Source organism: Pan paniscus, chromosome 1, assembly GCF_029289425.2.
Source record: "Pan paniscus chromosome 1, NHGRI_mPanPan1-v2.0_pri, whole genome shotgun sequence".
In the NCBI taxonomy this organism is placed as follows: Eukaryota; Metazoa; Chordata; class Mammalia; order Primates; family Hominidae; genus Pan; species Pan paniscus.
Window position 1 is genome coordinate 55561443 of NC_073249.2, and position 27040 is coordinate 55588482.

General features: G+C 33.8%; 1 long non-coding RNA gene across 1 annotated transcript; it reads right to left on the minus strand.

Annotated features, from left to right (window-relative positions):
* Positions 1-4072: 4072 nt before the first annotated feature.
* LOC134729393 (uncharacterized) lies at positions 4073-27040 on the minus strand. Its single transcript, XR_010110398.1, has 2 exons — positions 26977-27040; positions 4073-5653 (listed from the first exon to the last, which is right to left on the minus strand). It is a non-coding gene; the product is annotated as an uncharacterized LOC134729393 (long non-coding RNA).

The window sequence follows — 27040 nt, forward strand, 5'->3', positions numbered from 1 at the left end:
ATCAAATAACAAGTACCATCAAAATTATCCCAATAACCGCAATAAGAATCTTGTCCTAAACACTCCACTAAAGTACAAGAATAATGGATCAGAGGGAAAAACATCTAAAAACCAAAAGAGGAAATGTGTGTAGTGTGTTCATCTTAAACTATTATATTCAAATTAATATTTATTTCTAATTCAATAAAGAGAAGCTGTCCTCACATTGTGATTTATTTTGTGTCTTTTTCCTCCCTTTGATATCCCTTCCCCCTACCATTCCCAGCCTGTGGTAATCACCATTCTACTCTCTATCTTCATGACATCCACATTTTTAGCTGCCAGATGTGAGTGAGAACATGCAATACTTACCTGTCTGTGCTTGGTTTATTTCATTTACTATAATGGCCTTCAGTTCCATCCAAGTTGTGGCAAATGACAGGATTTCATTCTTTTTTATGGTTGAATAATATTCCATTGTGTGTATGTATGTCATATTTTCTTTATCCATTCATTCATTGATGCACACTTACTTTGATACCATATTTTTGCTACTATGCAGTGCATATATCTCTTTCATATGCTGATTTCCTTTCTTTTGGATATATATACCCAGTAGTAGAATGGCTGGATCATATGATAGTTCTATTTTTAGTTTTTGAGGAACCTCCATACTGTTCCCCACAGTGACTGTATTTTAAATGTATAATTTACATCCCCACCAACAGTGTACAAGGGTTCCTCATTCTCCACATCTTTGCCAGCATCTGTTACTGTCTGTAATTTTTAGACAAGCCATTTTAACTTGTATAAGATAATATCTCATTGTGGTTTGATTTGCATTTATTTGATGATTAGTGATGTTGAGCAATTCGTAATATACCTGTTGGCCATTTTTATGTCTTTTTTGAGAAATGTCTGTTCAATTATTTTGACCATTTTGGATTCTTCTTCTTATTTTGCTATTGAATTGTTTGAGCTTATTATATATTATGGTTATTAATCTTGTCAGATGGATAGATTTCAAATATTTTCTCCCTTTCTGTGAATTGTCTCTTTATTTTATCTATTGTTTCCTTTGCTGTACAGAAGCATTTTTAGCTTGATTTAGTCTGATTTGCCTATTTTTGCTTTGGTTGCCTGTGCTTTTGAGGTCTTACTCAAAAAGTCTTTTCCAAGACCAGTGTCCTGGAATGTTTCCCAGGTGTTTTTTTTTTCTCTAGCAGTTTCATAGTTTCAGGTCTTAGATTTAAATCCTTAATCCATTTTTATTTGATTTTCGTGTATGGTGAGAGATAAGGATTTAGTTTTATTCTTCAGTAGACAGTTATCCAGTTTTCCTGCTACCATTTATTAAGAAGACTATACTTTCTCCATCGTGTGCTCTTGGTATCTTCGTTGAAAATGAGTTACCTGTAGATGTGTGAATTTATATCTGGGTTTTATTTTCTGTTCCATTGGTCTATATGTCTCTTTTTGGTTATGATGGCTTGGTAGTAAATTTTGATTGGAGTTGCATGAAATCTGTAAATTGCTTTTGTTGATATTGTCATTCGAACATTAATTTTTCTAACCCTTGAGCATGGACTATCTTTCCAACTTTTTTGTGTTCCCTTCTATTTCTTTCATTAGAATTTTATAGTTTTTCTTGTAGAGATGTTTCACTCCTTTAATTAGAAGGATTCCTAGATACTTTATATTTTTGTTGCTAAAGGGATTGATTTACTGGTTTCCTTTTCAGATTATTTATTGTTGATGTATATAAATGTTACTGATTTTTGTATGTTGATTTTGTATCCTGCAACGTTAGTAAACTCATTTCTCAATTCTAGAAAATTTGTGATAGTCTTCATGTTTTTCTAGGTTTAAGACTATGTCATCTGCAAACAAGACTAATTTGGTTTCTTCTTTTCCAATTTAGATGACTGTTATTTCTTTCTCTTGCCTAATCATTCTAACCAGGACTTTCTGTGTTACATGAAATAAAAATGGGGAAAGTGGGCATCCTGTCTTGTTCCAGTCCTTAGAAGAAGGGACTTTAATTTTTCCCTGCTCAGAATACTAACTGTGGGTTTGTCATGTATGGCCTTTATTATTTTGAGATATGTTTCTTCTATAACCGTTTTGATTAGGGTTTTTAATAAAGCGATGTTAAATTATATCAACTGGGTTTTGTCTACCTATTGAAATAATAATATGATTTTTGTTCTTAATTCTCTTAATGTGGAATGTCACATTTACAGATTGGTGTATGTTTAACTGTTCTTGTATTCCTGGACTAAATCTCACTTGACCATGGTGAATTGTCTTTTTAATGTGTTGTTGAATTTGGTTTGCTAGTATTTTGTTGAGGAATTTGCATCTGTGTTCATCAATGTTATTGGCCTGTAGTTTTCTTTTTTGTTGTATTCTTGTCTGGTTTTGGTATCGTGGTAATGGCCTCATAGAATGAGTTTGGAAATATTCTCTTCTCTTTAATTTATTGTTGAGTTGAGTAGGATTGGTATTAGTTCTTTAAATGATGGCTTAAATTCAGCAGTGAAGCCATCAGGTCCTGAGATTTACTTTTATGGGAAGCTTTTTTTTTTTTTTTACTGCAGTTTAGATCTTGTTACTCGTTATTAATTTGTTGAGGTTTTCAGTTTCTTCAGGGTTCAATCTATGTAGGTTGTATGTTTCCAGGAACTTATTTCTTCTAGGTTATCCAATTTGTTGGTATATAGTTATTCAGAACAGTCTCTGAAAACTCTTCATATTTTTGAGGTCTCAGGTATGCATCCTTTTTCATTTCTAATTTTATTTATTTGGTTCTTTTCTCTTTGTTCAAAGTTTTGTCAATTTTGTTTACCTTTTCAAAAAACCAACTTTTTGTTTCATTAAGCTTCTGTATTGATTTCAGTCTCAATTTCACTTATTTCTGCTCAGATATTTATTATCTTCTGCTAATTTTGGATTTTTTTTTTGTTTTTGTATTTCTAATGGTTGAGGTACATTATTAAGTTTTTTATTTGAAGTCTTTCTACTTATTTGATATAGTTGTTTATTGCTATAAACTTCTTACTGCACTGCTTTTGCTGTAACACATGGTTTTGGTATGTTGCATTTCTTTTTTCAATCTAATCTATTTTAAGAAGTTGTCTTCTTAATTTTTTTTTTTTAAATTTTTTTCTTTTTTTTGTTTTAAAATTCTTTTTATTTTATTTTATTTTTAAACATTTTATTATATATTTTTTATTTATTATTTTTATTCACCCTTTAGTCATTCAGGAGCATGTTGTTTAATTTCCATATATTAGCTTATTTATCAAGGTTCTTCTTGTAACTGATTTCTAGTTTTATTCCATTTTGGTGAGAAAAGGCACTAGATATAATTTCTATTTTTTGAATTTGCTTAGTCTTGTTTTATGGCCTGATATATGGTCTATTCTAGAAAATGTTCCATGTGGTGATGAAAATAATGTGTATTCTGCAGCAATTGGGTGAAATGTTCTGTAAATGTCAGTTAAGCCTATTAGATATATTGTGTAGTTTTCCTTGTTCATTTTCTGTCGGAATGATCTGTCCATTATTGAGAGTGAGGTATTAAAATCCCCCAATATTATTGCATTACACTCTATCTCTCCCTTTAGATCTATTATTTTTTGCTTTATGTACTTGGAAGCTCTGATGTTGGGTGCATAAATATTTGTAATTATTATAACCTCCTAATGAATTGACTCCTTTATCACCATTTTCTAACCTTGTCTCTTTCTGGAATATTAGTTTTGTAGTCTATTTTATTCAATATATGTATAGCTGCTCCTGCTCTTTTTTGGTTTCCAGTAGCATGGACTATTTTTTTCATCCCTTCATTTTCAGACTATGTGTGTTTTTAAGGGTGAATTGGTTTTCTTGAAGCCAGAATATGGTTGGGTCATGTTTCTTTATCTGTTTAGCTACTTCACGCCTTTGACTTAGGGTATTCAGATCATTTACATTCAGCATTCTTATTGATAAGTAAGATCTCACCACTGCCATTTTGTTGCTTGCATTCTGGTTTATTTGCGATTTCTACTCCTCTCTTTCTTTTTTCCTGTCTTCCTTTCATCCTGTATTTCTTCTTCTTTTTTTTTTTTTTTTTTTTTTTTTTTTTTTTTTTTTTTTTGAGATGGAGTCTCTCTCTGTCGCCCAGGCTGGAGTGCAGTGGCAGGATCTCAGCTCACTGCAAGCTCTGCCCCCCCGGGTTCACGCCATTCTCCTGCCTCAGCCTCCCGAGTAGCTGGGACTACAGGCTCCTGCCACCACGCCGGCTAATTTTTTGTATTTTTAGTAGAGATGGGGTTTCACCGTGTTAGCCAGGGTGGTCTCGATCTCCTGACCTCGTGATCTGCCTGCCTCTGCCTCCCAAAGTACTGGGATTACAGGTGTGAGCCACGGCGCCCGACCCCTTTCTTCCTGTATTTCTTTGTGGTTAAGTGATTTTCTCTGGTTACATGTTTTCATTTATTGCTTTTTTTAATCTATTAAAGGTTTTTGCATTGTTGTTGCCATGAGGCTTACAAAAACATCTCATAGATATGTTTTTCAATTAGATGAAAATTTGTCTTAGATCACAATTAAGAATAGATATAAAGGTAAAAATACAAATATATATATATACTTATATATAAAGTGTGTATATATTTACTTATAAAGTGTGTATATATATACTTATATATAAAGTGTATATATATATATACACACACTTTATGTGACTCATATTTTGGGTTACTTGTCTCTATTTACATATTTATTGGTTATCTATCTCTTAACAGGTTGCTGTAACCTACTATGGTTTTTGATATATTTGTCTTCTAAACTTCATACTAGAGTTATGAGTGGAATGCACACCACAATTACAGCAATAGAGTATTCTGGGTTTGTCTCTATACTTAAACTTACCATTGTGTTTTATACATTGCAAAATTTTCTTTTTGCATATTAGTTTTTTTTTTTCAGTTCTTTCAGATTGAAGAACTCCCTTTAGTATTTCTTGCAATGGGTCTGGCGATGGTAAATTTTCTCAGTTTTTGATTGTCTTGGAAAAACTTTATTTCTCCTTCATATCTGAAGGATAATTTTGCTGAATGCAGTATTCTTTCATATCAGTTTTCTTCTTTGAGCTTTTGAACATGTTCCACTTCCCCCTGGCCTGTAAGATTTCTATTGTGAAATCTGCTGCCAGATGGATTGGAATTCCTTTATATGTTATTTGCTTTTCTTCTCTTGCTGCCTTTAGTACTCTCTCTTTGTCCTTGACCTTTGACAGTCTGATTATTCAGTGTCTTATGGTATTCTTATTTGAGTTGAATGTGCTTGGTGCTCTCAGATCTTCCTGTGCCTAGATATGTATATCTATCTCAAGAGTTGGTAAGTTTTCTGTTATTCTTTCCTTGAAAAAACTTTCTACCACTTGCTCTTGTTTGATTCCCTTTTGAGCATTGATAACTCAGATTTAGTCTTTTGAGGTAATTTTCTGTATCTCGTAGGCAGTCTTAATTCATTTTCATTCTTTTTTTCGTTTTTTTCCTCTGACTTTGTATTTTCAAATAGCTGGCCTGAGAGGTCACTGACTCCTCAGCAAGACCCATTCTCCTGTTGAGAGTCTCTAATGGGTTCTTCAATTCAGCAAATGCATTTCTAATTTCTCAGATTTCTGTTAACAGAGGCAAAAAAGGCAGAGTCACAGGCGAAACACAAGTTTAAAAGGTAATCTTCATAATTATCCTCTTTCAATTTTTTTAAAACAATAACACAAAAACTCTGCAGATATGTATGAGCATGTGTGTGTGTGTGTGTGTGTGCATCACTGTCTATACCTGTGGACTAAGTTATGTATGTGTGTGCCTAATTTGTTCAACATTAACTTGGCATTAAAATTCCTGGCTTTCTTTTAATTGTCAAGGGTTCCTACTCAAGAAGAAATATCTAGGCATGATAATTATCTATTATGTTAGTATCTATTTTTAAACTGTCTCTCCTGAATCCTATTTTTAACTTCTCTCAAATTTAACTATTGAATAGTGATTTAGAAGTTGCATTGTACAGGCCAGGCGCGGTGGCTCACGCCTGTAATCCCAGCACTTTGGGAGGCCGAGATGGGCGGATCACGAGGTCAGGAAATCGAGACCATCCTGGCTAACACGGTGAAACCCTGTCTCTACTAAAAATACAATAAATTAGCTGGGCATGGTGGTGGGCACCTGTAATCCCAACTGCTTGGGAGGCTGAGGCAGGAGAATGGCGTGAATTCGGGGGGCGGAGCTTGCAGTGAGCTGAGATCGCGTCACTGCACTCCAGCCTGGGCGACAGTGCTAGACTCCGTCTCCATTAAACAAAACAAAACAAAACAAAACAAAACTTGCATTTAGAGTTAGACAAGCCAGAGTTATTCAGGCAACTCCATCTCTTCTCAGGTATGTGATTTTATTTACAGCTGATGATATTGAATATTTACTATGTGAAAAATACTATTTTAGGATAAGCAATATAGCATGAAACAAGAGAGTATTTCTAGTCTTATGGAATCTGCATTTGAATACAAGAAGTATCCCGTTAGTTCTCAATGTCTCCATCTATAAATGAAGACAGCATTGCACCTAGGCGTAATGTTGTTTGAATTAATAACTTCTATACTGAACTTAGCCTATCTTCCAGTAGACTGTGTTCACTCAAGAAATGTTAATATTTCTGACACCAAAGGACCCATTTTGCTAAATCTCATAGATGGTCAGAGGAGTTTCTAAAATTTTATTTCTTGATTTAAAATGTTATGATTATTTTTCTTTAGTTTTAATCTTCTTGTGACCGAATTTTGCTTTGCTATTTTGATCTGTAGACAATTAATGGTAAATCTATTAAGAGAAGAAACTTTCTTTTATTTTTCTTTCACCAGCTTCTTTTCTTGAATCACTATACTTTAAACAATAAAAAAAATGTTTGTGGAACTAGTTAATAAAATAATAGGCTGTTAAGTAACATTACATATCATTGTGATCTTATTAATTTAATTTTTAGCTAGTTCTCTTTAGCAAGAAAATACTCTTTTAAAAACTTCATTTGGGGGCTTAATTTCAATCAAATCTAAAACTGTCTAGAAGGCATACATCTTAGTCCATTTTCTTTGCCACAGCAGAATACCACAGACTGGGTAATTTATAAGGAAAATAATTTCTTTTCTTATAGTTTGGGAGGCTGAGAAGTTCAAGATCAAGAGGCTATTATTTGGTGTGTCACTAAACGGCAGAAGATATCAGATGGCAAGAGAGCAAGAACATGTATGTCATCCAATGTCTCTCTTTCTTTTCTTATAAAGCCATCAGCCCTACCATGGGCACCTCACCCTGATGTCCTTATCTAATAATAATTACCTCCCAAAGGCCTCGTTTCCAATCAACATGTAAATTTGGGGATTACATTTCCAACACATACAATTTAGGGAACACATTTAATCCATAACAGCATTAGGTAAAACCATTTGGTGAGAATGTGGCCGCTAGTCAAGCTAGGTGGATTCAAATGACAACTCAGTATTCCAGAAGACATATGACCTGGAAAAAAATCCTTAACCACTCTATTGCTTTGTTCTTTTCATCTCCACAATTGAGATAATAATATGCTTCATAGAGCTGTTAGGGTTTAATGAAAATATTCAAGGTAGCTCATATAGAATAAAAATAAAGCTAGCCTCACAGAGAATTATTAACATTAACACCAGATGCTGAATATAAAAAATCATATACACTAAACAACTGGATTTATTATACAAGGTACAACAATTTATATTTGCCAACATATGTTACAAGTAATGACAAAAATCGCAATTACTTTTGTGTCAACCTAATAAAAGAAATCTTTATGACTTAATCCACAAAGGCTTATATTATACATATAATATATATATATCCCATCAAATCCAGAGGTAGATAGTACAGAGCTGCCATGTGGGCTCCAGAGTTACATAAGGAACTCAGTCTGTTTTCTTTATTTCTGGCCATCTTTAGCCCAAGGTTTCTATGCTCAAAGGACCACATGGCCCAATGTTGCTGCTGAGGCATGAGGCCATTGACATAGAACATATGTAAGATGAAGAGGAAAATAGCAGAAAGGTGTACCTCAGAGTTGGGTTAAGATCTTTTATGAATATTTCCTAGAAGTACTGACAACTCAGCCTCTTATAGCTTAGCAATCTTTCTGTCCTAAAGAAGCTGGGATAATGCCACTCTAAAGAAAATCAAGTTTCAGTCTTAAAAGGTAAGAGACATATTGAATAATCAAATAGCAGGTGTCTTCTGTAACAGGTTTTCTGTTAAAAAAGGATTTAAAACTTAGCTAAAATTAGCTTAAATAGAAAATTATTCAGATAAAATGGAAATCTTGCAACAGGACACAAATTTTAAAGTTTAAAAGTTTAGACTTGTATATACAGCACATTACACAGTTCAACTGTTAAATATTCAGAGCATTTTAGCAACAATTGTCACCATTGTTACAGGCTTTGCAAATAATTTATATAACTACTCATTATGTAGTTTGATCCAAGGTTCTAGCTCACACTGGTAGTCAATTTTCACACCACGCAACTCTAATAGAATGACTATTGCTTAAGTGATAAAATCAGGTAGTTATTTAATATTTACATTATAGCAACATGAAGCAAATAGAACAAAGACATACCACAAACCCAGGAGCAAGAAAAGTTGACATTATATAGTCAGAATTTTAAAATTATCATTACATTATATTATCATCATAATAAAGAGAAAAAGATGTAGAGAGATTGAGAAATGCTGTTCCCCAACATGTCTGTCTAAAATGACATGGCTGTTTTTTTGAGGCAAAATATCAAGAAACAGCTATGGTTACCATGGTAACTATATTAAAAATAAAAAGAAAATGTGGAATGTTTTCAAGTGATAAGTACATTTAAAACGGTCACACCCGCTCACTGAGGAATCAAATATATCTTGAAGCTTAAGCTTAATATTGAAAGAAATGTGTCATTGAATGAATTGTAAATTCTAAATGGTCTAATCTTTCTTAAGGGAAATAAGTTTATTTCATTAAAGGGTGAGAATTGAAATGTAATAATCATTAAAAAAACTTATATTCTGATAGTTGAGTATTTTACTGAAAATTAACCAAAAACAAAATCTTAAAGAAGTGAAATAATTTATCATAAATTGCAAGTTATGTCAACATACCATAAAAATTAGCAGAGGCTCACATGAGCATACTTGGAACTGTACTGCTTTTTCTTCATTTTAAATTGATTATATGGGTAAATTCTGAATGTACTTGCTATAGTCATGTCTGCCTTAATAGATTAGATTAAATAACAAACACTGCTTTCAATGCCTGCAACTCCAGTTCTCCCATCCCATTTAATGGCATTACCATTCCTCTAGATACATAGGGCCAAAACCCTATGTTGTCAGTCTGAATCAATTCTCAACAAGCTTCTTTGAGCAAAATATATCCTGATTTCCACTACTATGCTCTCTTTATTTCTAACCTAATTCAAGCTAACAGCAGATCTTCTCTGGAGTGAACTTATCCCTCTGCAAACCAAAAATAAAATCCTAGGCCCTCTCACCATCTGAAGACTCCTCTCAACAAGGGCATTCCAAAGTTAACCTGAAAAACTGGTTCAGGCCATGATGGGAAGGGGGAGCCAGACATGCGTCATTATACCCTCCTCGCTTTTGGAATTACAACAGACTCTTTAAATCTGATAAGAAACATTTACAATTGTAAATGTAATCGATTATCTCTGGAGCCTGCTACCTGGAGGTTTCATCTGCGTGATAAAAACTTGGTCTCCACAACCCCTTATCATAATCCAGACATTCCTTTTTATTCATAATAACTCAATCAATTGCCAATCAGAAAATCTTCGAATCTACCTATGGCCTGGAAGCCCCTTCTTTGAGTTGTGCCACCTTTCCAGACCGAATCAATGTACATTTTACATGTATTGATTGATGTCTCAAGTTTCCTTAAACTGTATAATACCAAGCTGTGCCCCATCAAACTTGGGCACGTGTCATTAGGACCTCCTGAGGCTGTGTCATGGGCATGTCCTCAACCATGGCAAAATAAACTTTCTAAATTGATCAAGACCTATCTCAGATACTTTTGGTTTACACTCCTAAATGATCTTCCTGATTTTCCCCTTCCCTTTTTACAGTCTATTATCCACAAAGAAGCTTGAACAATCCTTATAGCTTCAAATTAAATCATGTCACTTTTTCTCTAAACTCTCTCATGGCTTCCCGTTGCACTTAGAGTACAGTCCACATTTCTTATTTTGGTCAGCCTCTATATGATCTAGCTGTTATACGTCTATTGAATTTATCCCCTGACTCTAGCAATTGTAATCTGGCAAGATTAGTTTCCTTTTGCCTTTGAGCATCCAAGTTAGTTTTGCAAATAGACCTGTGCACTGTGATCTCTGATTAGGAAGATTTTCTCCCCTTCAACTGGCTCCTTCACCCTGTTTACTTTTCACTTAAAATTTCCCAGAAAGACCTTTTTTGCCCTGTCTACAAAAGAATAGCTTACTGTCATTTAGCCACATGACTTTTTCTGTTTTACTTTTCTGATGATATTATAATTATGACTAGCTACAATAATAGTATTTATTTAATTTTTTAAATTAATTTAATTGTTTTTGTCTATGATTATTTGAATGTAAGCTCTATCAAAGTCTGCTGCTTTTACTATTGTCTCTTCAATGTTTGATCACTGTCTGGCATTCATTAAGAATTCAGCACACATTTTTAAAAAGATAGATTTTAAATTTAATAAAAATTTTACCAAAAAATAAGCATAATGAATGCTAGAATCTACTAGTAAATGGCAAGATTTATGGTAATTATAATGATATCCAAAAATCACATTCATTTCAGAAATGTAAATTACCTAAAATTTGTATCAAAATACATGTATTAGAAGGAGGCAGAAATCATTTTATCAGTTTTCCGTAACAAATTATTAATGACAAGTTATTAATACCCAAGCTAAGAAAGGATATTGAGACAATAGAACAAGATTTAAAGTCATCAGGAAAAGAAATAACGTTGAAAAGTGAAGCTTAGAGAAGGAATTTGAAGTTTTCCAGACAATTGCTATAGCAAGCCCTCAGAAAACTAAGAGCACTTAATGTGCCAGATGAAAGAATAATGCTTAAAGGAAAGAGAAATTGATGGAAGAAAATAAATAACAGAACATCAGTAAAGAAAAAGGCCCTTTAAATTTCCTGAAGCCATCAGTAGCTTCAAGCAAATTATCCTGTCTTAACTTCTCTCAATGAAACTTTGACAGAGAAACCTAGAAATAACATACAATAAAGTGAAAAATAATTCCAAAATCAATATTAGAACCAAAACAATAAAAATAAAATCTTCCAGAAATTACTGAAGAATAGGCTGGGATGAAAAAGTATAGACCTTTGCTGAAAGCGCCTTTCACTCAAAAAATAGTCTAATAATTTGATATTATTATTCCCCTTCTCCCTCAGTATCAGATTTTAATATACCATTACTTTTTAAATCTATTTTTCTTTCTCTTTATATATTTAATTTTTTAGTACATGCTAAAACTATTTTCTAAATCAAAGTCTTGTTTAAAATCCAAGCTCTAGCTCATTCTAGATGAAAGACACTAGACAAATTCCTTCACTTATCTGATAATTTCCTTATGAGTAGAAGGGAAACAATGATATCTCTATCCCATGTGGTTTTTGTCTTAAGTTACTGTTTCCTGAACTTATTGATTTTAATATCCTTTACACATTTGAAAATTATTGAGACTAAGAAATATTGTTTATATGAAATATATATATATATATTTACCACATTGGTAATTTGAACTGAGAAAATTTAAAAAATATGTATGTCTTAATTTATCTAAAACAATAATAAGCCTGCTATGTATTAATATAAGATATATTTTATTTAAAAAGCTGTATTTTCCAAAGAAATAGTGAGAAGACTGGCATTAAGTTACATTTTTGGAAGTATCTTTAACATCCAGCTTAATAGAAGACAGACAGCTGACTTTTTGTATCTGCTTCCACATTTAACATTTTGCTGTGTTTGAAGTATATAAAGAAACTCTTATAGTATTTTAATAGTCTTTTTATATAATTTTAGATATTGTTTTTTGATGTGATATACCAAAGTATATCAAGTGGCAGGTTTTTTTTTTTTTAACTTTTAAGTTCAGGGGTACATGTGCAGGTTTTTTATATAGGTAGATTACATGTCATGAGGGTTTGGTGTACAGATTATTTTGTCACCCAGATAATAAGTATAGTACCCAACAGGTAGTTTTTCAATCCTCTCCCCTCTCCCACCTTCCACCCTCAGTTAGGCCTCAACATCTGTCAGTCATTCCGTTCCCTGTTTTGCATCCATGTTTGTATTTAATGTTTAGCTCTGACTTATAAGTGAGAACGTGTGATATTTGATTTTTGGTTCCTTTGTTAGTTTGCCCAGGATAATGGCCTCCTCTATAAGTGGTACTTGGTTTTCTGTTTCTCCGTTAATTCGCATAGGATTGTGGCCCTCAGCCCCATCCATGTTGCTGCAAAGGACATGATGTTGTTCTTTTTTATGGCTATGTAGTATTCTATAGTGTATATGCACCACTTTTTTTTTTTTTTTGTAGTCTAGTCTACTGTTGATGGGCATTAAGGTTGATTCCATGTCTTTGCTATTGTGAATAGTGGTGCAGTAAGCATGCATGTTTATGTGTCTTTATGGAAGAACAATTTATATTCCTTAAAGTATATACCCAATAATGGGATTGCTGACTTAGGTGATACTTGTGTTTTAGGTTCTTAGAGAAATCATCACACAGCTTTCCACAATGGCTGAAACGATTTACATTCCCACCAGCAGTGTATAAGCATTTCCTTTTCTCCACAGCCTTATCAGCATCTGTCACTTTTTAACTTTTTAATAATATCCACTCTGACTGATTCAAGATGTTACTCATTGTGGCTTGGATTTGCATTTCTCTAATGATTAGTGCCGTTGAGCACTTCTTATATGCTTGTTGGCTGTGTGTATCTCTTCTTTTGAAAAGTGTCTGTCTGTTCATGTTCTTTGCCATCAAGTGGCAGTTTCTTAAAGAAGAGAAATGATAAACTTGTCTTCATCAAAATTTTAAAAATTCTGTTTTTCAAAATACATCATAAATAAGATAAAAAGTCCAGACACTGATAGAAAATGATTTCAAGTCACCCATCTGATGAAAGATTTATATATAAAATATATTAAGAGCTCTCAAACTTCAATAAGAAACAAAATCACCATATAAAAAATAGTCAGTGATTTGGGCATTTACTTCACTGGTGGAAGATATACAGATGGCAAATGAGCACATGGAAAGATACTCAACATCAACATTCTTCATTAGCAATGTGCAAATTAAAAGTACAATATGAGAAACCCCTAAACACCTACTTGAATGTCTAATTTTTAAAGAACTTCCAAGTGTTGGTGAAGATGCAGAGGCATTGGAACTCTTATACATTATTAATGGGAATGTAAAACTATACAATTCCCTGGAAAAACAGTTTGGCAGTTTCCTAAAATGTTAACCATACACCTTCTATGTGATCCAGCCATTCTACTCCTAGGTATTACCCAGCAAAAATTAAAAGCACATAGCCGATCAAATTGTGTTTATAAACTTTCATAACAGCTTTATTTGTAAAAGAAAAAAATTAAATGATCAAATGCCCCATTACAGGTGTCTGGATATACAAAATGTAAAATAATTATACAACAGCAGAATACTCAGCAATAAAATTGAATGAAATGTTGACACACACAACAACATGAATATAAAAATAACTCTGCATGTAAGAAAAGCAAAAAGCATATACTATAAAATTACATTTACATGAAATTGTAGAAAATGCAAACTATAATGAAGAAAACATTGGTTGCCAGGGGACTGGGAAAGGGACAGGTGGCTTGGAAAGGTGAGAGTGATTACTCAAGAGCATGGGGACAGTTTTGGGGCTGATAGATTTGCTCATTGTCTTTATTGTAGTAATGGTTTTATAATGCTTTATATATGTCAAAAATTATTAAACTGCCTGCTCTAAATATGTGCAGTTTATGCTATGGCAATTAAATCTCAGTAGGCATATTAAAAATAGGCATATGCTAACAAGTGTCTAAATTTAATAAAATGTAGTAATGTTCACTTTCTTTTGGGACATTTTTAAGTGAAACTAGATTTTTTTTTCTTTTTAATCAGCCAATGTGTGGCAGTAAGGAATACAATGACTCCTAATACAGTTCAGTGTCACTGTCTTGTTTTGTGTAAAGGAATCAACAGTTTAACCACTATTGCTTTATCACCATCAGAGCAAATGTTAATAGAGTGGTCCTAGGATAAATCAGGAGATTAAAAAACTACTTAACATTTGATTATGTCAGCAGTCTTTAGTTCTTGTTGCTCAGCATCCCACGCCCCACACACACCAATACACATATATATTTTCTTCAGTGATAATTTGGGACCGACACTGAATGGAAAGAAGCAAGCAAAACAGCAAGTCCAGCCATATTTGTAAATCTATCCATAGATCAAATATTAACTTGCTGTTTGCAGCTAAATCGTTAAATTGACAAGCTACTGTAATACTGAAAAGTGGTGGCAGTGCTATGATTTGCTTTACTGATTCTTTCATTCAGCAATGTTTCTGTTGTGTCAACTAAGGAATAAATTATAGTTTCTCAACTATTTTGTTGCTTCTCTAGCCAATGACAACTTACTCTCTGAGCTGCTTTTCTGGCTCCTTAATTTGTAGTTGAAAATATGTAACAAACAATTGTTGGGGTTTTTAAATGTATTTTAATTTTTTATTTCCATAAGTTATTGGGGAGCAGGTGGTGTTTGGTTAAATGAGTAAGCCCTTTAGTGGTGATTTGTGAGAGTGTGGTGCACCCATCCCCTGAGTAGTATACACTGATCCCTATTTGTAGTCTTTTATCCCTCACTCCCTTCCCACTCTTTTCCCTCAAGTTCCCAAAGTCCATTGTGTCATTCTTATGCCTTTGCATCCTCATAGATTAGCTCCCACTTATGACTGAAAACATATGATGTTTGGTTTTCCATTCCTGAGTTACTTCACTTAGGATAATATTCTCCAATCTCATCCAGGTGGCTATGAATGCCATTAATTCATTTATTTTTATGGCTGAGTAGTATTCCATTGTGTATATATATATATATATATATACACACACACACACATATACACTATGTATATGTATATGTGTATATATACATATATAGTGTATACATATACACTATATATATATCTCACAGTGTCTTCATCCACTCATTGATTGATGGGCATTAGGGTTGGTTCCACATTTTTGCAATTGTGAATTGTGCTGCTGTAAACATGCGTGTGCAAGTATCTTTTTTGTATAACAACGTTTTTTCCTCTGAGTAGACACCCAGTAGTGGGATTGCTGGATCAAATAGTAGTTCTACTTTTAGTTGTTTAAGAAATCTCCACACTGTTTTCCATAGTGTTTGTATGAGTTTGCATTCCCACCAGCAGTGTAGAACTGTTCCCTGTTCCATGCCGACATCTAATATTTTTATTATTTAATTTAGTAATTATTTATTTTATTTAATTATTAAATAATTAATTATTATTTAATAAAAAATTTAATTATTATTTAATTCTTGCAGGAGTAATGTCGTATCTCACTGTGGTTTTGATTTGCATTTCCCTGATCATTAGTGATGTTGAGCATTTTTTCCTATGTTTGTTGGCCATTTGCATATCTTTTTTGTTGTTGTTGCTATTGTTGTTGTTGTTCTGAGATGGAGTCCTGCTCTGTGGCCAGGCTGGAGTGCAGTGGTGTGATCTCGGTTCACTGCAACCTCCACCTTCTGGTTCAAGCAATTCTCCTGCCTTAGCCTCCTGAGTAGCTGGGACTACAGGTGTGTGCCACCATGCCCAGCTAATTTTTTCATTTTTAGTAGAGACAGGGTTTTACCATGGTGGCCAGACTGGTCTTGATCTCTTGACCTCATGATCTGCCTGACTTGGCCTCCCAAAGTGCTGGGATTACAGGCGTGAGCCACTGCGCCCAGCCTCATATCTTCTTTTGAGAATTGTCCATTGATGTCCTTAGCTCACTCTTTGATGGGATTGTTTGTTTTTTTCTTGTTGATATGTTTGAGTTCATTGTAGATTCTGGATATTAGTCCTTTATCAGGTGTATAGATTGTAAAGATTTTTCCCACTCTTTGGGTTGTCTGTTTACTCCACTTACTGTTCCTTTTGCTGTGCAAAAGCTCTTACATGTATTTAAGTCCCAGCAAATTATCTTTGTTTTTATTACATTTGCTTTTGGGTTTTTGTCATGAAATCCTTGCCTAAGCCAATGTCTAGAAGGGTTTTTTCCAATATTACCTTTAGAATATTTATAGCTTCAGGTCTTAGGTTTAAGTCTTTAATCCATCTTGAGTTGATATTTTTATAAGGTGAGAGAGATAAGGATTGAGTTTCATTCTCCTACATGTGGCTAGCCAATTATCCCAGCATCATATGTTGAAATGGGTTTCATTTACCCACTTTATATTTTTGTTTACGTTGTCAAAGATCAGTCAGCTGTAAGTATTTGGGTTTATTTCTGGGTTATCTATTCTGTTCCATTGGTCTTTGTGACTATTTTTATGCTACTACCATGCTGTTTGGGTTGCTGTGGCCTTATAGTATAGTTTGAAATCAGGTAATGTGATGCTTTCAGATTTGTTCTTTTGGCTTAGTCTTGCTTTGACTATGAGGGTTCTTTTGATTCCGTATGAATTTTAGAAGTGTTTTCTTCTAATTCTGTGAAGAATGATGGTGGTATGCTGATGGGAAAGAAAAAGCATTTGACAAAATCTAACATCCCTTTATGATTAAAACTCTCAGCAAAATAGGCATACAAGAGACATACTTCAATTTAATAAAAGCCACCTATGACAAACCCACAGCCAATATAATAGTGAATGGGGAAGAGTTGAAAGCATTCCCTCTGAGAACTGGAACAAGACAAGGATGCCCACTCTCACCACTCCTCTTCAACATAGTACTGGAAGTCCTAGCCAGAGCAATCAGACAAAAGAAAGAGAGGGCATCCAAGTAGGTAAAGAGGAAGTCAAACTGTCACTGTTTGCTGATGATATGATCGTTTACCTAGAAAACACTAAAGACTCCTCCAGAAAGCTCCTAGAACTGATAAAAGAATTCAGCAAAGTTTCCGGATACAAAATTAATGTACACCAATCAGTAGCTCTTCTATACACAAATAGTGACCAAGCTGATAATCAAATCAAGAACTCAACCCCTTTACAATAGCTGCGAAATATATATATAAGAAGAAGAAACTACTTAGGAATATACCTAACCAAGGAGGTGAAAGACCTCTACAAGGAAAACTACAAAACATTGCTGAAAGAAATCATAGATGACACAAACAAATGGATAAACATTCCATGCTCATAGATGGGTAGCATCAATATTGTGAAAATGACCATATTGCCAAAAGCAATCTACAAATTTAATGCAATTCTCATCAAAATTATTGGTTATTTAAGAGCGTATCACATCTACATTTATCATTTTTCTTTTTTAAATTTTTAAATACTGAAATGATTGGATTTGATGTGACATTGAAACTTAGCACCATATATTATTTGAATGCATTCTGCTGTATAAGAAACAATCATGGAAATTATTAATATTTACAATGACAAGAAAAGCCATCTTGTTAATAATTTTGTTTCTATTTATTAGAAGTTTTTCAGCATTTCCCTTCCATACATCAGAGAATTCTGTATTATATCAGTTCATCTTTTTTTCTAGCATTTTTAGATATAAGTGATACAGCTATATGTTGAGAAAGTACTTTTTCTAATATTTTATTAAGCTAATAATTCATCCTAATTCATCCAAAATAAAATGAATTTTATTGTTGAATAAATCATTACTAAAGTGATAAATTTTAGACAAGATTTTTGACATTTTTTAAAAAGTATAAAAAATACTATGATGAAACAAGACAATAAGAGAATTTTTAGAATTACAAAATAATAATTTATTGGATAATAATGATTTTACAGGGATTGCAACAGGTATAATTGGATAGATAACTGATTACCTAGATAGATGATAGATAGATAGGTCATAGTTGAAATACTGATAACTGAGTTTAATCTTTGAAAAATCACATAGTTATACTATAAATCTACTAGCTTAAACGTTTCAGAAAACACAAGTGCATACAAGCATAAATTCAGGTATCTTCTGTAAAACTCCACATGGGAGTATAAATTGGAAAGTTAAGAGTGAAAGGAACATATAAGAGATTACTATTGCTGTGAAAATATTTTGACCTTGCAAATCCTCTGAAAGGATCTTTGGAGACCCCACTGGCTCTGAGGCAACCTTCCAAGAATCACCTTAGGTGAAAAAAAATAAAAAAGAATAAGAATATCCTGTTTTTAAAGGGACTATTGTGAAGTGCTCTTGAGTGATATGTTTTCCAGGAGATGAGGACTGAACAAAGAGGGAATGAAAAGTACTAAGGATTCCAATGAAGCACATCCAAACCTGGGGAACATTGAGGGTGGGCAGAGTTGTCCTGAATTGAAAGAAGGAGGTCATGCCTTTGTACCTCCATATCAGCTAATTATGAGCTATGCACTGCCCAATCCAAAGGACATAAACTTGGTTGAGGCAGTTCCCTGCCTCTGAGGCTTATGAGCCATGAACAGTCAGTATTCCTATAATTGGGAATAATGGGGACTGTATGTGTTTGTGTGCATGTGTGTGTGTGAGAGACACACACACATATGCACACACACATACACACACACACAGAGAGAAGAATGATTATATGCCAAGAAGATATAGCACAGTTCCATACCAGAAAGGTAAGAAATAAGAGATTTTTACTTTAATAGGGAAAATGTCAAAAATATGCGAGAACTGCTAAAGACAGATATTAAAGTTTAATGAGAAAAAGGATCATACTGACTTAGCTTTCCATGTACATATCTTTAGTCAGCTGACCTATTTTAAGGCCCACTTCCCTCTACTGACTCTTATTTTACCTCCAAATCTCAAAAAGGAAGACTCAAGATTTATTGTGTAGATTAATTTTTGTTTCTGTTTTTGTTTTTTCCCTCATTGCTGCCCCCTCATTAGCATATTTCAGGCTATGAATGGCTTTGTTTCATTCATTATTGTCCTCTCAATCTCTTTTTTCTAGGAATTTATTAAAATCACTCATTTTCTGAAGAATCCTTTGTTTATCTTCTAACTAATGGGGTCATTTCATTTTGTGGCTTTTTGGGGACTATTTCATGTGATTTTCACTTTTAGAATGAGCTTATAAGCATTATTTCTATAAAATATCAATTAACATATCAAATAAAACCTGTCTACACTTACGAGATGCCATATCTGAACACTTCCTAAAAGAGAATCTTGGACACCATCTACCTTTCTTCTGTTTGCCATCATCAGGTTTTGCAGAAATGTGACATGTGTTGCACCTCCTCATCCCTGAGTTTAGCATCAGACAAGCCATACCATACATATATCTTTCTTATTTAAAATATTCAACTGTTACCTGTCAAAAAGGAAATTTTGTATTTAAATGAAAATGATATTTGTAGAATGAAATAAACTAAAAAAAATACCTTTTAAGAGAAGATGAGAGAACAGATATTTTCTTCAAAAGGAAATTCCACAGAAAACTTTTCTGTCTGGCAACAATTAAAAAGAAAGATAAAGAGGAAACAGAGTAGTATCTATTTGGAAAGAAGAAAGAATAACAATACTAAAATAGTGCAATGTCTAAGCCACACAAATAATTAAGGTAGACAGCATAAAATATGAAAAGATTGTTAATTATTTTTTGGACAAAATATAAAATTTAAAAAATTAGTAGTTTCTGTTGTGGGAAGTCAGGGACCCCGAACGGAGGGATCGGCTGAAGCCGTGGCAGAAGAACATAAATTGTGACGATTTCATGGACATTTATTAGTTCCCCAAATTAATACTTTTATAATTTCTTATGCCTGTCTTTACTGCAATCTCTGAACATAAATTGTGAAGATTTTATGGACACTTATCACTTCCCCAATCAATACCCTTGTGATTTCCTATGCCTATCTTTACTTTAATCTCTTAATCCTGTCATCTTGTAAACTGAGGAGGATGTATGTCGCCTCAGGACCCTGTGATGATTAACTGCACAAATTATAGAGCATGTGTGTTTGAACAGTATGAAATCTGGGCACCTTGAAAAAAGAACAGGATAACAGCAATGTTCAGGGAACAAGAGAGATGATAACCTTAAACTCTGACTGCTGGTGAGCCGGGCGGAACAGAGCCATATTTCTCTTCTTTCAAAAGCAAATGGGAGAAATATCACTGAATTATTTTTCTCAGCAAGGAACATCCCTGAGAAAGAGAATGCATCCCTGAGGGTAGGCCTCTGAAATGGCTGCTTCGGTGGGCGGCCATCTTTTATGGTCGAGCTATAGGGATGAAATAAGCCCCAGTTTCCCATAGCACTCCCAGGCTTATTAGGATGAGGAAATTCCCACCTAATAAATTTTGGTGAGACCACTTGTCTGCTCTCAAACCCTGTCTGTCTCCTGACAAGATGTTATCAATGACAATGCAGACCCAAAACTCCATTAGCAATTTTAATTTCACCCCTGTCCTGTGGTCCCGTGATCTCGCCCTGCCTCCATTTGCCTTGTGATATCTTATTACCTTGTGAAGCATGTGATCTCTGTGACCCACACCCTATTCACACACTGCCTCCCCTTTTGAAAATCACTAATAAAAACTTGCGGTTTTACCGCTCAGGGGGCATCACGGAACCTGCCGACAGGTGATGGCTCCCCTGGACGCCCAGCTTTAAAATTTCTCTCTTTTGTACTCTGTCCCTTTATTTCTCAGACTGACTGACACTTAGAGAATATAGAAAAGAACCTACATGAAATATCAGGGGTGAATTTCGCCCGATATCTGGCTGAATTTCCCCAATAGTTTCACAATTTTAGTAATAATCTGCTTTATCAGAAGGAATAACAATCACAATTATTGAATTAATGGCTTTAACATAGTTGACAATAATTAACAGCAAATAGGACTTGAGTTTTTGAAGTATCTTTTCAATAATTATACACATTACAAATTGTTCAGATATCATTATCAGTTATAGATGATTTCATTTTATTTTGAAGATGCATCCACTATGGTGCTTTGGATCATCAGCTGGGATGGTTGTAGAATGGGTACAGTAGGGACTATTGACTGGAGTGTATGTGGCCTCCCAGTATGGCAGTCTCAGGGCTCTAACAGGAAGTATTCCCAGAGAAAGTATTCCAGCAAAACTGTAGAAGCTGAATAATGAAACTTTGTCATATACACTCTTCAGCATCCACATTATTTGCTGGAATACCCCAGTCAACACCGCCTGTCCTCAGCCATCCCAGTAGGAGCCAAACATGTAAGTAAGTAAAACAAGCCACATGGAATTGAATTGCCCAGCTGCAAGTATTTTAACCAGCGATTACAGCTGAGGCCCCAAACATTATGAAGGTGACAAGATCTGTCTTCACTGTCCCATTTCTGAATCTGTAACTCAGAGATACCATAAGAATAATAAAATGGTTTAGACCATTCAATTTTAGCGTCGCTTGTTACACAGTAACAGGTACTGCAAACACCAGAAAATAGCAAATTGAGTGATAGCAACCAAAATTTGTTGGTTATATTATTTCAAAATAATATAGCATTATCTATCATAGAAGAATATATATACAGCTTAGAATTGTCTGCAATCAATACATTTGCAAATAAATACTTGTAAAAAATTATGAAAGAGTATTCCAAAAACATTATTTGCCCTTTTAAAGTAAAATAAAAACACCATAAGCCTTCCCTTAACTCTGTAATAGTGTTGATTTAAACATATTACAAAAAATTTCAGCCAATCAATCACTTGCAAAATGGTTGGTCTATAAAGTTACATGAAATTATTTTGTTTCACAATTTGCTTTTGATTCTCCCTGTTGCAATGATTTTGAAAATCTTGCAGAGGACAGACTTTAGATATAAAGTAAACTGAAGCATTTACTCTTTCCTATTCAACATAGTGTTGGAAGTTCTGGCCAGGGCAATCAGGCAGGAGAAAGACATAAAAGTTATTCAATTGGGAAAAGAGGAAGTCAATTTGTGCCTGTTTGCAGATGACATGATTGTATATCTAGAAAACCCCATCGTTTCAGCCCCAAATCTCCTTAAGCTGATAAGCAACTTCAGCAAAGTCTCAGGATACAAAATCAACATGCAAAAATCACAAGCATTCTTATACACCAATAACAGACAAACAGAGAGCCAAATCATGAGTCAACTCCCATTTACAATTGCTTCAAAGAGAATAAAATACCTAAGAATCCAACTTACAAGTGATGCGAAGGACCTCTTCAAGGAGAACTACAGACCACTGCTCAATGAAATAAAAGAGGATACAAACAAATGGAAGAATATTCCATGCTCATGGGTAGGAAGAATCAATATCATGAAAATGGCCATACTGCCCAAGGTAATTTATAGATTCAATGCCATTCCCATCAAGCTACCAGTGACTTTCTTCACAGAATTGGAAAAAACTACTGTAAAGTTCATATGGAACCAAAAAAGAGCCCGCATCGCCAAGTCAATCCTAAGCCAAAAGAACAAAGCTGGAGGCATCATGCTACCTGACTTCAAACTCTACTACAAGGCTACAGTAACCAAAAGAGTATGGTACTGGTACCAAAACAGAGATACAGACCAATGGAACAGAACAGAACCCTCAGAAATAATGCCACATATCTACAACTATCTGATCTTTGACAAACCTGAGAAAAGCAAGCAATGGGGAAAGGATTCCCTATTTAATAAATGGTGCTGGGAAAACTGGCTAGCCATATGTAGAAAGCTGAAACTGGATCCCTTCATCTTATACAAAAATTAATTCAAGATAGATTAAAGACTTAAATGTTAAACCTAAAACCATAAAAACCCTAGAAGAAAACCTAGGCAATACCATTCAGGACATAGGCATGGACAAGGACTTCATGTCTAAAACACCAAAAGCAATGGCAACAAAAGCCAAAATTGACAAATGGGATCTAATTAAACTAAAGAGTTTCTGCACTGCAAAAGAAACTACCATCAGAGTGAACAGGCAACCTATAGAATGGGAGAAAATTTTTGCAACCTACTCATCTGACAAAGGACTAATATCCAGAATCTACAATGAACTCAAACAAATTTACAAGAAAAAAACAACTCCATCAAAAAGTAGGCAAAGGATATGAACAGACACTTCCCAAAATAAGACATTTATGCAGCCAAAAGACACATGAAAAAATGCTCATCATCACTGGCCATCAGAGAAATGCAAATCAAAACCACAGTGAGATACCATCTCACACCAGTTAGAATGGCAATCATTACAAAGTCAGGAAACAACAGGTGCTGGAGAGGATGTGGAGAAATAGGAACACTTTTACACTGTTGGTGGGACTGTAAATTAGTTCAACCATTGTGGAAGTCAGTGTGGCGATTCCTCAGGGACCTAGAACTAGAAATAGCATTTGACCCAGCCATCCCATTACTGGGTATATACCCAAAGGATTATAAATCATGCTGCTATAAAGACACATGCACACGTCTGTTTATTGCGGCACTATTCACAATAGCAAAGACTTGGAACCAACCCAAATGTCCAACAATGATAGACTGGATTAAGAAAATGTGGCACATATATACACCATGGAATACTACTCAGCCATAGAAAATGATGAGTTCATGTCCTTTGTAGGGACATGGATGAAGCTGGAAACCATCATTCTCAGCAAACTATCACAAGGACAAAAAAACCAAACACCACATGTTCTCACTCATAGGTGGGAATTGAACAGTGAGAACACATGGCCACAGGAAGGGGAACATCACACACTGGGGCCTATTGTGGGGTAGGGGGCTAGGGGAGGGATAGCATTAGTAGGTATACCTAATGTTAAATGACGAGTTAATGGTTGCAGCACACCAACATGGCACATGTATACATATGTAACAGACCTGCACGTTGTGCCCATGTACCCTAAAACTTAAAGTATAATTAAAAAAAGAAAATCTATTTTTTCCCATATAATAATAATTTGAGAGAGGAATTCTGGTCTGTTTTTATTATATTACTTTGCATTTTTCTTAAGATATTTTAAGTAAATTACTTTGAAAAATTCTAACAGTAATTGCATAAGCAAATCTGATTTGATAAATCACTTAATATCTGCATTTTGTGAGTTCAATTAAAATATGAGACGCTTCTCAAATAAGTTCAAAAATTTTCCAAGTAGAAATTAAAAACAAGGAAATGGAAGCTCTATGGTGATTATTTCATAATAATTTACAAATAATATTGTTTTATTCAAATTTATTTTATCTTTAAGTATATAGAAGAGGAAATATTGAAAGCATCAGGTCTTTGGGGACAAGTTTCAACTTCAAGATTATTTCTTATGAAGAAGAAAAGCATCTTTCAAGATCTATTCTTACACACCTAAATCTATAAAATGTTTCCAAAAGCAGTTGCTGTTGCTGTCTAGGGTGAACTGAAAATCCAGATTCATTTGCCTTGTCATTGTTCTAATTTTGACAGCCTTAGACATTTGGTTGCTTAAAGCAAAGGCTGGCATTGGCAAATGAGAACAGGAAAGCTTGGGTTTGCCAATTCAATGCAGCCATTTAAAAAATATATATTTCCACATATATAACATTTTTAAAGTTGCAGCAAGCCCTGCATATAGCTTTTTTGAGGTAATAATAATATGTAAATGAATATAAGTAAGTTCAAAAACCATGCTAGAGAAATATTATAATAAAATATAAGGTACTTTTAAAAGATAGTGTTGAAGATGTCAACAATACTTTAATAACTAAAATTAAAATCTATGCTCTGGTACTTAAATCTTGCTACAAATTGGAAAGTTGAAATCTGCATCTAAAAATTATTTGGAAAATAAATATGTAAGTATTGTACACTTATTTTATTGAACTTCTTATTAAAGAAACATGCACAGTGAATTAATAAATGAATATGGTTCCCTAGAGATGTGTGGATATCATTTTTTCTGCATATAAATCACTTCTTGGTGTGAGGTTCTAGCTCCACATCAAAGAGCATGGAGCATAGTAAAGTGTAACTGTGGAGGTCATAGACAGGGTCACTTTTCCAGATGGTGGTTAAATTGCTGTAGTTTTAACTTGGAGTTACTTTATTGTATTCTGAGTTCTACTTATTTTATTAAAGGAAAGATCATGATAAATTTTCAAAGGATTATCCGTAAAATAGATCAAAAACAAAAATGCAGACTGCCTAAGCTAAAGTTTAAACACTTATAGAATGAAGTTTAACCTGTATAGTTTTTCTGACTCTTATTTCCTCAGTCTCAATTTACTATTTATCAATTATTTCCTGTATTATCTCCCAAAATTACTCACTGACTTTACATCTTTTCCTAGTTTTCATTTTTAATATATTTTTTCCTTATTATCAATCAGGCATATTACAAAATTAAATGGAAATCTTTTGTTGTGACACTCAATAGCCTCATGACCCACTAGAAGAATATTTGATCAAATTTAAGCCTGGAGTTACGATTTATCGAAGGCCATAGTAAGAAACCTAAAGGGAGGAAAAGTAAAAATAAAAAGGAATTGGTGCAAAACTGTCATCAGAAAACATATGCTTCTTTATCATTTATTCTTTCAGCACATTACAATGAACTTTTATTGAGGCATAATTTATACACAATAAAATACTACAAATTCATCATTTTATGAGATTTGATAAATGTATATATCTGTATTTCTCAATAAAGATATTGAAGATTCCCATAACCCCAAGAATTTCCCTTGTCAACTTTCACAATATTGCATTCTAATGACTGTATGTCTCTTTTCCAAACATAGACCAATAAAACCTCTTTGAGTAAAGGAGACACATCTTGCCAATGATTGTTCCCTAGCATTGAGTATAGAACCTATATCAAAGTAAGACACAAATCCTTCTAAGCAGACTTCGTGACTAACATCAGGGAGACCAAACAAAAGACAGATGGCATTGAGGAGGACAGAGAGGTGAATTCTGCAAAAAGGGTATGAAATGAGAATGAACATACCATGTGAAAACATAAACCTTGTATATACCATAAAAATGTCATTAGTTTTAGGTAATATATAATTATAATTAAACTTTTATTGCTATAATCTCTCTAGTGGAATTCTTTATCCCTGGAATTAATGATTTTATTGGGCTTTTATATTAATCAAGAACAATGTTCTTTGCAAGTAACACAGAAAAATACATTTCCAAATATATAAAAGTGTAATTATTAGAAAATGTATCTAGAAAAAAATAAATAGTAACCCCTGGAATTGAACAGAACAAGTGACTCCAAAGTCATTAGAATTTTCTTTCCTCTATATTATCTTCATTATTTTTCTGTGTGCTCAAACTCTCATCATCACTCAGTGTGCAGAAGATGATATGACTAGTGGTATTTCAAGGATTATTTTCTAATATCTACATTACTAAAGACAAAAGTGGCTCCTTTATTCTGACTTAGTTTGAGATACACTGAGGACATGAATTGATTGGACTGATTTATGTTACAAGTTAATTCTTATAAGTAGGTCAGTAGCTCAGAATTTTTATTAGGAAATCATGGCAGAAATAGGAAAGGATACTTTCAAGCCTACTTATTCGAAAATATGATTCTTAAAGTTAAATTAGGTTTATTATCATATGAAGTTGCTCAGAAATCTTTCTTTCTAAAGAGAATATAAATTATTTTGGGGAAGATACTCACAGTCGTTAATATAACCCCAAAAAGAGTACAATGTCTCTTCTTTGGTGGAAAAAGCACTCTGCAC